Source organism: Pleurodeles waltl, chromosome 1_1 (assembly GCF_031143425.1).
Source record: "Pleurodeles waltl isolate 20211129_DDA chromosome 1_1, aPleWal1.hap1.20221129, whole genome shotgun sequence".
In the NCBI taxonomy this organism is placed as follows: domain Eukaryota; kingdom Metazoa; phylum Chordata; class Amphibia; order Caudata; family Salamandridae; genus Pleurodeles; species Pleurodeles waltl.
Genome location: NC_090436.1, coordinates 981,283,510 through 981,296,802, shown reverse-complemented (window position 1 = coordinate 981,296,802; position 13,293 = coordinate 981,283,510).

Genomic DNA, 13,293 nt, shown 5'->3' with positions numbered 1-13,293 from the left:
AACACCACACACCCCAAAACATCACCCCACACATCACCTCACACATCACCTCACACATCACTCACACCACATCATGGCACCTCAACAACACCCCAGGTTCTCTGAGGAGGAGCTCAGGGTCATGGTGGAGGAAATTGTCCAGGTAGAGCCACAGCTATTCGAATCACAGGTGCAGCACACCTCCATTGCAAGGAAGATGGAGCTATGGCGTAGAATCGTCGACAGGGTCAACGCAGTGGGACAGCACCCCAGAACACGGGATGACATCAGGAAGAGGTGGAACGACCTACGGGGTAAGGTGCGTTCCGTGGTCTCCAGACACCAGATTGCTGTACAGAGGACTGGCGGTGGACCCCCACCTCCTCCCCCACAACTAACAACATGGGAGGAGCAGGTCTTGGCAATACTGCATCCTGAGGGCCTCGCAGGAGTAGCAGAAGGACTGGACCCTGGTAAGTCAAAGCTTTACTTTTATATCCCCCACCCTTCCTGCATGCCATCACATACCCCCACCCTCACCACCACCCCCACCCCCATCACTCCAACACCTCACATATGCCCCACTATCACAACCCACCCATCCCAACACCAAGCCCTGCATGCAACACCAAAGCATGGGCACCCATCACCAAAGCATGTCCACTGCAGATACCCACACAGCCCCCAAACCAAATATTACACAAGGACCAAGACAAGAATGCAAGCACTGGAGTACAGGGTCACTCACAGATGCAATAATCATGCCTTTACCCCCCTGCAGGACCCCACCCCAACGTCACCGGACAGGAGGTACCAGACATGTCCAGTCCCCCCCACAGGAGAGACCCACAGTGATGACAGCAGCTCTGCACAACTGGATCAAGATGACCAGCCCGGCCCATCCGGGACCTTGGGTCAGCCGGTTCCCCTGACACTGGCACAAGCCACCACAGAGCCTCCCCCCTCAGGAAACACCAGCACAGCACCCACTGGGCCCATCCCTCTGTCCCCAGGACACATCAATCAGCAGTGTGTCCACCACTACAGGGAACCCAGGCAAACCCACCAACCCAAGAAAATCAGGGACCTAGTGGCAGTGGGCACACGGTTCAGGGGACAGAGGCTCAGGAAAACAGGGAAACTGGGAGGACTGCTGTACGACAGGGGGAGGACAGGCCCAGGGAACCCACTCTCCACGAGGCCCTCTTCAACATCATGGGAGCTTACCATCATTCCCAGGAGAGGATGGCAACGGTACTGGCCAAGTTTCAGGAGACCCAGCGGCTGCATGTGGAACACTATCTGGGGATCAGGGAGGACCTGAAGTCCATTAACAACACCCTGGTCACCATTGCAGGGGTGCTGCAAGACCCTGTCATCACCAGGAGGGACACTGTGGCACAACAAGGGGCCCCTGACACTAGCCTGGGCGATGAACAGCCCTCCACCTCCGCCGGCGCTAGTGGACAGGAGGAACACAACACCAGCACCACACCCCCTGCAGATAGAGAACCACCCCGCAAACGGTCCCTGAGATCCAGGAACAAGACAGAGAACATTGCCAAGACCCATGCCAAGAAATGAGACCTCCCTTCTGTCCCACTTTGTCACCCTGTCCATCCTTAAACTGCCATTGCTCCACTTCCTATGCCCCTTTGGACAGTGCACCTGTGAAACAAATAGACTGGACTCTGCCATGGACATTCCTCCACCATCACCCCTGCCCATTTTACAACCCCCTCCACTTATTTGCACAGAAATAAACACACTTCTATCACACAACAATCTGGAGTCAGTCTGTGCTTTCACAAACGTGTAATTGCAATAACCATGGAATATAGCAATGCCAATTAAATTGTTCACATACCGATGTAAGACAGCTGTAGGGCTGGAGGAAATATAGCAGAGGGCACATAGTGGGGCCCACATCTGTGAAATGGAAAGGCAAAGTGACAAGTCAGGGTCCATACACTGAGTGAAAATGACAGACTTATGCTAGCTCCAACAATAGTATGAGATGTGGGCGGCAGTGACATCTTACCTGTATCTCACTGGAAGTATTGCATGATTGTTGTTTCTGTTGTTGATATCCTCTTCTTCTGCCTCCTCTTCAATGTCCACAGGCTCCACAGCTGCCACAAGAGCACCTGCCGTTGCAAAGCCAGGTTGTGCAGCATACAGCAGGCCATGATGATCTGGTATACCTTTTTTTGGTGAGTAGTAGAGAGAACCGCCTGTCACATGTAGACACCGGAACCTGGCCTTCAGGAGGCCGAAGGTGCGTTCAGTCACTCTTCTATTTCGCCCATGTGCCTCATTGTAGCGTTCCTCTGCCCTTGTCCTGGGATTTCTCCCTGGGGTCAGTAGCCATGACAGGTTGGGGTAACCAGAGTCCTCTGCAAATGTCGAGGGACAACTGTTAGACACACACTAACTCGTAGGGACAACCCCATACCCAGACAACTATTCACATCGTATAGGGTCCTTGTCCTCACCTATTAGCCACACACGGTGCCTCTGAAGTTGCCCCATCACTTAAGGGATGCTGCTATTCCTCAGAATGTAAGCGTCCTGCACTGAGCCAGGAAATTTGGCATTCACATCGGAGATGTACTGGTCATCCAAACACACCATCTGCACGTTCATAGAATGGTAGCTCTTCCGGTTTCTGTACACCTGTTCACTCCTGCGGGGTGGGGGGGAACCAAGGCAACATGTGTACCATCAATGGCACCAATGATGTTGGGGATATGTCTCCGGGCATAGAAGTCACCTTTCACTGTGGGCAAATCCTCCACCTGAGGGAACACGATGTAGCTGCGCATGTGTTTCAGCAGGGCAGACAACACTCTGGACAACACGTTAGAGAACATTGGCTTGGACATCCCTGATGCAATGGCCACTGTTGTTTGAAAGGAACCACTTGCCAGGAAATGGAGTACAGACAGATCCTGCACTAGAGGGGGGATTCCTGTGGGATGGCGGATAGCTGACATCAGGTCTGGCTCCAACTGGGCACACAGTTCATGGATTTTTGCACGATCAAGTATGTAGGTGACTATTACGTGTCTCTCTTCCATTGTTGACAGGTCCACCAGCGGTCTGTACACCGGAGGATGCCACCATCATCACCTGCCCCAGCAAGACGTGCCCTATGGACGAGGACAGCGAGCAGAGAGTCAGCCAACACTGAGGTATGACATGTAATTTGCACACATTTATTAATCCACAATGTGCCTGTTACTGTGTGTATTCAAGGACTACATTGGTGTGACGCAGTTAATATTAATGCCATTTGGCCCCCTGAAATGGCGGCTGCCTGCCCTGTAAGGTGGGACAAGGGGACATGAGGTAACTGCGCTGGCATTGTACACTGTCGCGGTAGACGGTCGAAGACCGCGGCGCAATCCAGCATCTGTTAACATTGGACCCTATGGGTCCGATGAGCCAATGACGATGTACGCCGGCGGTGACCGTACGCACCGCCGCGGACGTGACCGTAATTTTCTGTCTGCTCACTCACTTGATACCTGACCTTCAACAGGAGAGGACCTACACTGCAAGTGCTGCTGTGACCTCAGTCTGGAAGTGACAATGGCTCATGTGTCTGGGGAAAGGGCCCCTGCCTTCACTTCGAAGGAGTTGGAGAAACTAGAGGATGGGGTCCTCCCCCAGTACACACAACTGTACAGTCCTCCAGACAAACAGGTGAGTACACTGTGAGCATGCTGCATGGGCAATGCCTGTTTGGAGTGGTGTGGATGGAAGATACCTGGGGGGGAGGAAGACTGAGGCCTGCTTGTGTGGACGGTGAGTGTATGTGCGTCAGGGCAAGGGTGGGACCGGGGGGCAATGAGTATGACTGTCCAGGTGGGTAAAGATTTTCCTTTTCCCCTGTACTATTCCTCTAGGTCAGCGCCCACCAGAAGAAGGCTATTTGGTGTGCCATCGGCAAGGATGTCTGGACCCGGGGGGGTCCACCACAGACCGAGCAACCACTGCCGGAAAAGATGGGAGGACCTTCGCCGCTGGAGCAAGAAGATGGTGGAGGCCCAGCCGCCGCCACAGACCCTGCCTCCACAGACCCTGCTGCCACCACAGACACTGCCGCCAGCACTGCCGCCACAGAACCCCCCGCAAGCACCGCCACCAGCACTGCCGCCACAGACCCCCCCCCCGCAAGCACCGCCGCGACTGACCCCCGCCGCAAGCACCGCCAGCGGCCCGCGACATCCTCAGCCAGTGGCACCACCGCAGACATGGCTACCATCCCCAGTGGTCAGTCGCCCGAGGCTGGCGGTGAGTTCCAGGACCCTGGGCAGCTTCCATGAAGCATCACTGTCATCACAGTTGCCACCTGCATATGGAATGCGAAGCCGCAGCAGTGTGGGGTATGTCGCTGCCTCCATGGCGTATCTTATCATGCTACCTGTACCTCGGCAATCTCATGGCACACACACCCAGGTGAGGGAATTGTACCGGCCACAATGCACGTGGAGCACTCTGGGCACCAGGCCCCCTCCAGAACCAGTGGAGAAAGGCATCCACTACCTCAGTCCTTGGCAGGATGAAGCACTCTGGGCACCAAGCCCCCTCCAGAACCAGTGGAGTATCACATCCACTACCTCAGTCCTTGGCAGGATGAAGCACTCTGGGCACTAAGCCCCCTCCAGAACCAGTGGAGACTATTATCCACTTGAGAGACTGTGGCTTTGCACTCCCCGGGATAAAGCAGTGGGCAAACCACCCACTGAAGAGACTTGAAAGACTCTGGCTTTGCACTCCCCAGGATACATCAGTGGGCATGGAGCCCCCTCGTGGAGCAGTGGCGTTGTGCGTTTATCAGGCTGAGGGCCCCCCTCCCCTGAGGTGCCTGTATATTTTCTGTGTGATGCCCCGCCAGTGTTCTCTCCGTTTGGAGTCAGGTATCATGTGTGGGCCTCGCCCATGCATTTTGGGCCCAGTGGTCCACGGACAATGATTGGTGCCCTATCCGGACTTGTGTAGTTGGTGTACATATTTGATTATACTGGATTTTGACTTTCGACGAATGGATTTTTATTGATTACAATCGTGACAATCATTTCCTTTTGTCCTTGCGTTATTCAAGAGGGGGCGGGGGGTGTACATGTAATGTTGCAGCATGTATTTGTGTGTATGGTGTTTTGGGTAATGGTGGGAGTGTTGCGTGTGTGTGTCACTCTCTTATCCCTCCCCTGTGTTGTAGTTGCAGTACTCACCGTGGTCGCCGCCGCTGTCGTTGGAGCTCCTGATAGAGGAGCAGGAAGACCATCGCCGGCAGGATCTGCAATTCGGGCTCCATGGCGTCCTGGTTCCTCGTGGGGTGTGGAGAGGTAAGTGTTTTCCCTTCTGTGCACTGTTTCCGCCGTGTTTTTATTCGTGTTGGTTCTGCCCCAGAAAAGGTGGCGGATAGTCGTGTTGTGATAGGGTGGGCGGTACATTGTCTTCCGCCTGTCTGTTGGCGGTGTCTGCCGCCCTGTTTGTACCGCCGTGGCGGTCGGATTGTTAAAGTGGCTGTCTATGTTGGCGGTTTCCGCCACGGTCGTAATCCCTTTTTTTTTTTTTTTCGACGGCCTGTATGCGGTATTACCGCTGCTTTAACACCGACCGCCAGGGTTGTAATGAGGGCCTTATTCTCAGCATATTCAATTTCTGCCTGCATGTTTCCTACAATTGCAATTTTATGACCAGAATAACTACAAGGGCTGGTTTGTGTCTTGTAGATTCCTTCCAGGCCATAACTGATTAAATAGTGATTTTCCTATTATAGTGTACCATGCACACGAGTCAACCATGACTTCTACTTGTGCCCCATCAGTATTTACATAGCACTTGGGAAATTGAAGGTCTCTTCCCTTAATGTTACTATTCTGAATACTTAATACAATATTCTGCATTCCTTCCTCAAACTCATCATCATCCGCATTCTCCACAATACAACTCACTTTTTTCCCCCAAAACTTCTGCATACTCGTTCAAAATACCCCTTTTTCTTACATACACTACAAATTTTCCCAATTGCCAGACAACCACTAAAATTTGCAAAATGTGAGCTGGCACCGCATCTAAAACTCAATTTAGTATTGTTATTTATCCCAGATTTCTTATCCCCACCAACAGAACGGTATACCACTTTTTTTTCTCCCCCTTGCAGTCCCTGTCTTTCCTTATGGTACACACAGTGTCATTATCTTTGACTTCCTTTCTCATAGTTTGTATGCAATCCTCCGTAATCTCAATGCTCCTTGCCACTTCAACAGCTGTTTTTAAGGATATTTCCCCTGAAGACCATAGTTCAGAGGTCTTCAAACTGGAGGGTGTGGGCCCCCTCTAGGGGGGCCTCAAATGATCACAGGGGTGGGGCGCCAAACTCTGGCCAAAAGAAATATTATACAGATAACATGCCTTTGTTTTAAGCAGAAGCGTGTTACTGCAGTTTTAAAAATGTAATAGTACTTTAACTGCAATGTTTAAATAGGTTTAGACGTATTTAAACATTGCCATTTTTCTAAAATAATTGTGAAAAATTCACGGGGGGCCCAATGATTTTTATTTTTCAACTGGGGGGGGGGGGGGGGGCATTAAAACGTTTGAAGACCACTGCCATAGTTTCTCCTGTATTTATTTTTTTAGATTTAGTCTTCATTAATAATTGGTCCCTTAAAACATGATCATATGATCAAAAGCACAAGTAACCGCTAAGCCTCTCAACACCGCCATATACTGGACAATGGATTTATCAATTTTCTGTTCCCTGGAATAAAATTTAGATCTGTCCATAACTACATTTATTTTCCTGCCATACCTATCCTGTAACTGTTGTAAAGCACATTTGTACACATCTTCCCCATTCACATTACCTACAGGTGGCAAAATTTTAAATTCCCTTAATCCAACAGCCCCCAAGCTATGTTTAAGTAATGACAGACGCCTATCAGGCGAACATTCGCCTCCTTCCAACAAATCTATGTATGTCTCAAATAAATCCAACCACAATTCCCACTGAATAGGTAGGTCTCCTGGTTCATTTAAAAAATAAAAAAAAATGGTAGAGGTTGAATACTAGACATTTTGCAAATAACAATCTCCAATGTTAATGTGTGTGTATATATATATATATATATATATATGTGTGTGGTAACCTACTATATAACAAAAAAATATTATTGTGGTTGAACAATATTGGCACAAAATGCCTAAAGTGCAAAATATGTGTCTTATATATATCCATAAATATATTTTCTACTCCTTTCTTCAATTTTTTCCTTTTTCCTTTTTTTTTTTTTTTTTTTTTTAAATTTTATAAATGTTGAAGTCCAAAATGGAGTCCAGTCACAGTAAATTCCGGCACTTTCAACAAACACAGGTGTGCCTGTCACCACTGTATTGCTAAATGTTTTCTTTTGTAATTATAGGCACAAGGTGTGCCTATCACCGTATCTCAATGGAAAGGATTAAAGAACTTCCAACCTTCTTTAAGATGGCCGCTGCACACTACGTAGGGTGTTTTCTAAAGGAATTTGGGCACACTCCAACCCATAATTCCATGCGTAGTTGCTGTTTCAGGTCCACTGGAAACCAGCACAACAAGCAAGAAAACGTTGCCAAAGTACTCCACACGAACCTGGAAGCACGTTCCCCACTCGCCGCTAGCAACGCATCCTCAACTGTTGTAGGCAATGACATACAACACTGGTCCTAGCAACACGTCACGATCGCCGAAAATGAACACGCAATCGTTATCTCGGCATCAACATCGCTCCTGCCCGTCTCGTCGCCACTGTGAAGACGGAGACCAACAGGTATATACAGCTCTTTATTTCCAGGTTGATGTGTGGTACATTACAGGAGCATTGTCGGAGCAGCCCTCCTTCCTCAACCGCCGCCTAATGGAACCCCGCCCCCCCCGCCTTGTGTCGTAGATCGAATGTCACTCACATTCCACATTCGATCCATGCACTACAATCAGTTTATTACCTTCTATAGCAGATAAACATAACACATTAAATAAAGAACAGTCAACTCATAAAATCTTAGTGTGATTTTAAATCAGAAGGGTCTGCCAGATGGGTGGTTTTATTCATCCATAAATTATTTGAATGAGCATTCTGCACATGGATCCCTGGGTTCCAGGAGAAAGCAAAGTGTGTGATGCACATCTGTAATAATTTCTCAAATATGTAAAAACGCTCTCTCGGCTGATATAAAAATAAAACAGGAGTAGAATATTTGACTGCCTCACAATGGCTTTTGTTACGAATGTGTTTAGATGTTTACCTCTTGCCTTTTATTAATATGTCATTGGCAGGCAAGAAAACTAAAAGAGGAAAGATGAAGAACCAATCTGTGTAGTGTCATAAATGTGTTAATATCAGGGTCAGCGACTATTTTTTGAGGCGGTCTTAATAAATGCGTACCCTCAAAGTGTCTAGCTGTTGGGAGAAGGCGTTGGTAGCTGGAAAGAAGTAAGACAAACTTGACTTCACTTTTACAACCTCTAGCTTAAAAATGCTTCTTTTCTGGAATAGTGTGATCAAGGTTGAGGAAAACTCCCACATCACTGCCCACATGGTCACGAGTGCTGTCCATCCGGGTAAAATGTTTTTTTCTTAAACTGACAAGGGATTCAGGAGAAAAATAATGATGTGAGGTCACCAGATTCTTTTATAGCGCTACTCATTCCAGTTAAGACTGTCTGAGCACTTTACATCACACACACGGGGACCACACAGCCAGAACGTAACGTGTTAAAATACATTTATTACTTCCTCAAGGAACTCTTATTTGCAATCTTAGAATAACATCAGATTGAAAAAAAACGATAAGGATCTAAACCCATGACTTACAGTTTGCATGCAGCTCCTTGATACCCAGAAACAGACCACTGTTCTATATTAGAAGGCTTGCGACTTATGAACTGGAAGTTGCCTCTTGAGTTTTTTGAGAGGAGTCCTGAATGTGTTTTAGTTCATTTCACCCCCTCGCCTCTGAATTCCTCACCACCAGGCTTATCGAACTGCTTGCTTCCTTCACAGGGCAGGTAATTTTTACCCCCATTAGCAGCTGGGTTCCTTTATCTTCCTCGAAGTACAGCCCAACAAGAGATGTGGCGCCTTTCAAAGGCGAACCTTTTTAAAGACGTGCATTTTCAACAAAATGTTCTTTAATTGTTTTTCGATTGGCATGGGGTGCACCATAAAAGACTGGGCGATTCGAGGAAGCAAGGTGCGCGCGCACCCTAAAGGGAAACTAGGTGTTAACCCCATTACCACAGATTTCTCCATTCACAGATTTTGAGCAAAGCTGTAATGTTGCATTAATCAACATTTTTCCTCGAAGATGGGCCAGGTCAGAGGAAAAAAATTGTGAGGGCCCCCTTGTCTGACTTTAACTTTTGAAAGTATTGATTACAAAAAAACTCATAGTAAATTCGTAGCATCCTCCAAAGACAATAGAAATATCAGTATTTTCTGTATTATTTTTTTACAGCAAATATCGCACACACCCACCCAATTAACCCACCATTACAGCACCCTCCCTCCGTTCCTCTAGGCCGGTGCATCGATTGTGGACTAAATATTTCTGCGCCATCAAGGGAATAAAATAGATGGGGGGCATGGCCTGCGAAGCCAGCGTGGGGTACACGCTTTAATCGGCTCTGCCATGCGGCCCAGTTAATCCTGGAATTCCCGGTGCACAGACTCTGCATGGGGAGCGGAATGGCTGAATGCGGTGGCAGAGATGTGCGAGTCCTATATGGCGGACTGAGGCCGATGAGGCGGCCAGACAGTGGAAGGTTTAGCGAAACGGCCTAACGCCACATAAGCAAATGAAGTGGTTGGCCTGCGGCGAGAGGGAGTGGAGAGTGTGAGAGCCCGGAGATGCGACTCGGAGGTCGTAAGAAAGAGCTACAGGGCTGCGCTGTAAGAGTGGGGGTGCCCTCTGTGGGATCTGTTGCGCCTGAGTGGTGCCCCTCCCCCACTCCACCCAAGGGGCTCGGAGGTGAGCGGTGGAATAATTGACGATGAGGAGCCCATTGTGGTGATGACATCGGGCTGCTGAGCATGGTCCTGTGAGGTGGTGAGGGAGCGGCTATGAGCAGGAGGCAGTAGCTGCGTGCAGGCTCCCTTGCTAGTGAGAAGACACCCTAGGGTCCTGTGGAGGATATGCGCCCTCCCCTCTCATATTTGATGCGTGTGAGGGTGGCAACAACCTGGCAATGGAGAGGAGATGGCCCTACAGGATCGAGAACTAGCAGAATGACGGACCCGACACAGTGGCACTTGTGATACCACCACCTTACGACGCCGGCGCCAGTGGAGGTGAGGAGGTACAGATTTGAGCGGCAGAGAGGGTCACAGAGTGCGGTTGCTGCCGAGGCATTCCAAGGAACAGGATGTGGAGCGTGCCACAGACTGGGATCTGTCCCCCCACTTTGGGCAGTGCATTGCGGTGTTTTTGGGGGGAAGGGGTGGATGCTGGTTAATGTCTCCCCAATGATAACAGCCTGGTGAAGGAGCTGGGAAGCTACTAATGCCATTTTCAACCGGAAGCAGAACTGACGCCCTAATATTGGGGCGCGGTTGGAGGAATAGACCCCGTAGACTCCTCCATATGCTCTAGACACGTGGGATCTACAAATCGGAGCTGGGACCTCGCAGTGGTGTTTGGTTGAGTCACGCGGCTGCCACATTATACCTCACACACTGCCCTCAAGAGAAGGTAAGGGCATCTATTCCTGACCACCCGCAACATGGGATGGTTGCACACTGGGATGAGTGGTGGCTCCTTGGCTAGAGGCGCAGGCTCCTCGTCCATGCTGGACAACAAATTAGACTCCGTACTGGAGGCGATGGAACACCTTGGATCCTCACTGGACCAAACCAGAGTGTCTCTGGAGCAAAAGATGGACAATGTGGCAACAGACCATACCCTGCTACATGAGGACCATTGGAAATTGGCGGACAAATCACACTCCATGGAGTGCACCGTACTCGAACTTACCCCTAAAACTAAAAAAATTGAGACCTCGATGGATCCCTGCTGGACAGAGTGGCGTTCTTAGAGCCCAGGGTAGAGGACTCCGAGGGACGCACTCGGAGTAACAACATCTGAGTGGTGGTGCTGCCAGAGGGGGTTGAGGGGCACGACCCAGTGTCCTATGTGGAAAAATGAATAAAAGAACTGGACCTGCTGCACAGCTTACACCTTTTTTCACGGTTGAACGGGCGCACAGGGTGCCAATGAGACTCTTGCCACCTGGGATGGGCCCACGCCCTTTTTTGTTTCGCCTATTACAATATGCCGAAAGAGACTCCATCTTGCGTGAGACGAGATCCCTGCAAAGTATTCAGGTGGAAAACATCAAGGTGATGCTGTTCCCGGACTACACGATGTCTGTGCAAAAACACAGGAGCTCCATTGTGGCGGTGATGCGCCAGCTCCGCGCCCTCGGCCTTAACTACTCTCTTCTTTTCCTGGCGCAGCTTTGGATGGTGGCTCAGAGGCAGACAAAAATTTTCAATACTCCTGAGGTGGCGTGGGACTGGCTGGAGGTGACTGACTGAGCCCGCCAGCCTGCAACGCCATAGGCACCAGATGGGGAGCGTGGGGCGGGCCCTGCAGCCATCGAGGCCGGGGAGGAACGGCTGTGCAACGACTATAGCATGGTCAGACCTTGAGCAGATCATAAGGGACTGGAGAAGCGCACTACAATCGGCGGCGGCCATTGGGGACCCGGCCCGTTGCTCGGACCAGGACCAGGAGGGGGAGGGGACTGACACGGCAAATGGGGATGCAATCTCATTGAGTAGGAGCCTATCTGAAACTGTGACAGTTACCTCACCGGTGGTGACACCACAGACAGCAGATGATGTTTGAGTAACAAATTGGTGTAATGTTATGCAGGGTGGGTGCACTGCGATTTCACAGAGCCGCCAATATGCACCAGTCAACTGAAGGTCAGTGATACGTTTAGGGGCAATTGCATACTCTTATTGAATCTCTGCTTCCTCCGGTCGCTGTTCCCCTTGAGGGGAGCCCCTCCTCCTTTTTTTTTGGGGGGGGGGATCTTTTTTGGGGGGGGGGCTTTTCTTTCCTTTTCTCCCCACCCCCTGCTGTGCCAGGACCCCCTCCCCCCTTCCCTGTGAGTGATGGTTCACTGGTTGAACAAGCGGAAACTGGATGTTTTGGCTACTGGGGGACGGGGTTTACAGGGAGCCGTCTTTATGCCCACTTGCGGCGCCGACCAAGCAGCAATACTGGACTTGGCCTTCTGTGAGAGTTCTCCCTGCGCGGATTCCCCCACAGGTGTGTTTTTATCCGCTGTGTGAGACTAAACATGATAGTATGTTTGGAAGTTTGGGCGGCGGCAGTTTGTCTCTCCAATCTTATGGTATTTGTAATAGTTATGTTGGTGCTTCTTGTTTGCGCTTTGTTTTATTGGTCCGTTGTTGTTAAGAGCCTCTGTTGTCACTCTTGCTCTGCGCCCACCCCGTCGCGTGTGAGAGACATAGTTCCCCACCCCCTTCACAATTCTACATTTGATTTCATACACCGTACACATGGCACCCATTAATATCCTCACATGGAAAGTAAGGGGCATGCATACACCAGCACGCCGCTACGCAATTTATTCCCGTCTCAAAAGACATTCAGTACATATCGGGTTCCTACAAGAAACGCATCTCGTTTTGACGGAGGCACCAGGCTACAGACGCACTGGCGCGAACAACTCATTGCCACGCGTTACTCCTCCTTTGCCAGGGGGCCGCTTATATGGATTAGGCCAGATACACCCTTTCTAGTTGAGGACAGGCAGTGGGCGCCGACGGTCGTTATGTCGTTGTACGAGGCCGTTTAAATGGTTGTGCATTAGTTTTGGGATCCTTATATGCGCCAAATACAGAACAAGCGTCCTTTTTGCATAAGTTGTCTAGTGTATTGTCCCGATGGAGTGCTCTACTATGGCTTCTAGGTGGAGACTATAACAGTGTTCTCGACCCGGACTTGGACCGGTTCTTTCTGCCGTTGCCCACAGTGACAGCAGTATACGCTGCTGCATCGCTACGTAGCTGTCTCCAACATTGGCACTTGATGGATATATATTGTTATGACCGAATATATTCCTATTATTCAGCCCCGCATGATCTCTGTGTTCGATTAGTCAGGATCCTTTACAATGAAAACTTACTGTCCACCATATCCCATACGGATTACTTAGGTCGCATACACTCTGATCATAATCCGCAATATGTGCGGATGCTGGAGGAGATCCAGATCCCAGCTATCCCT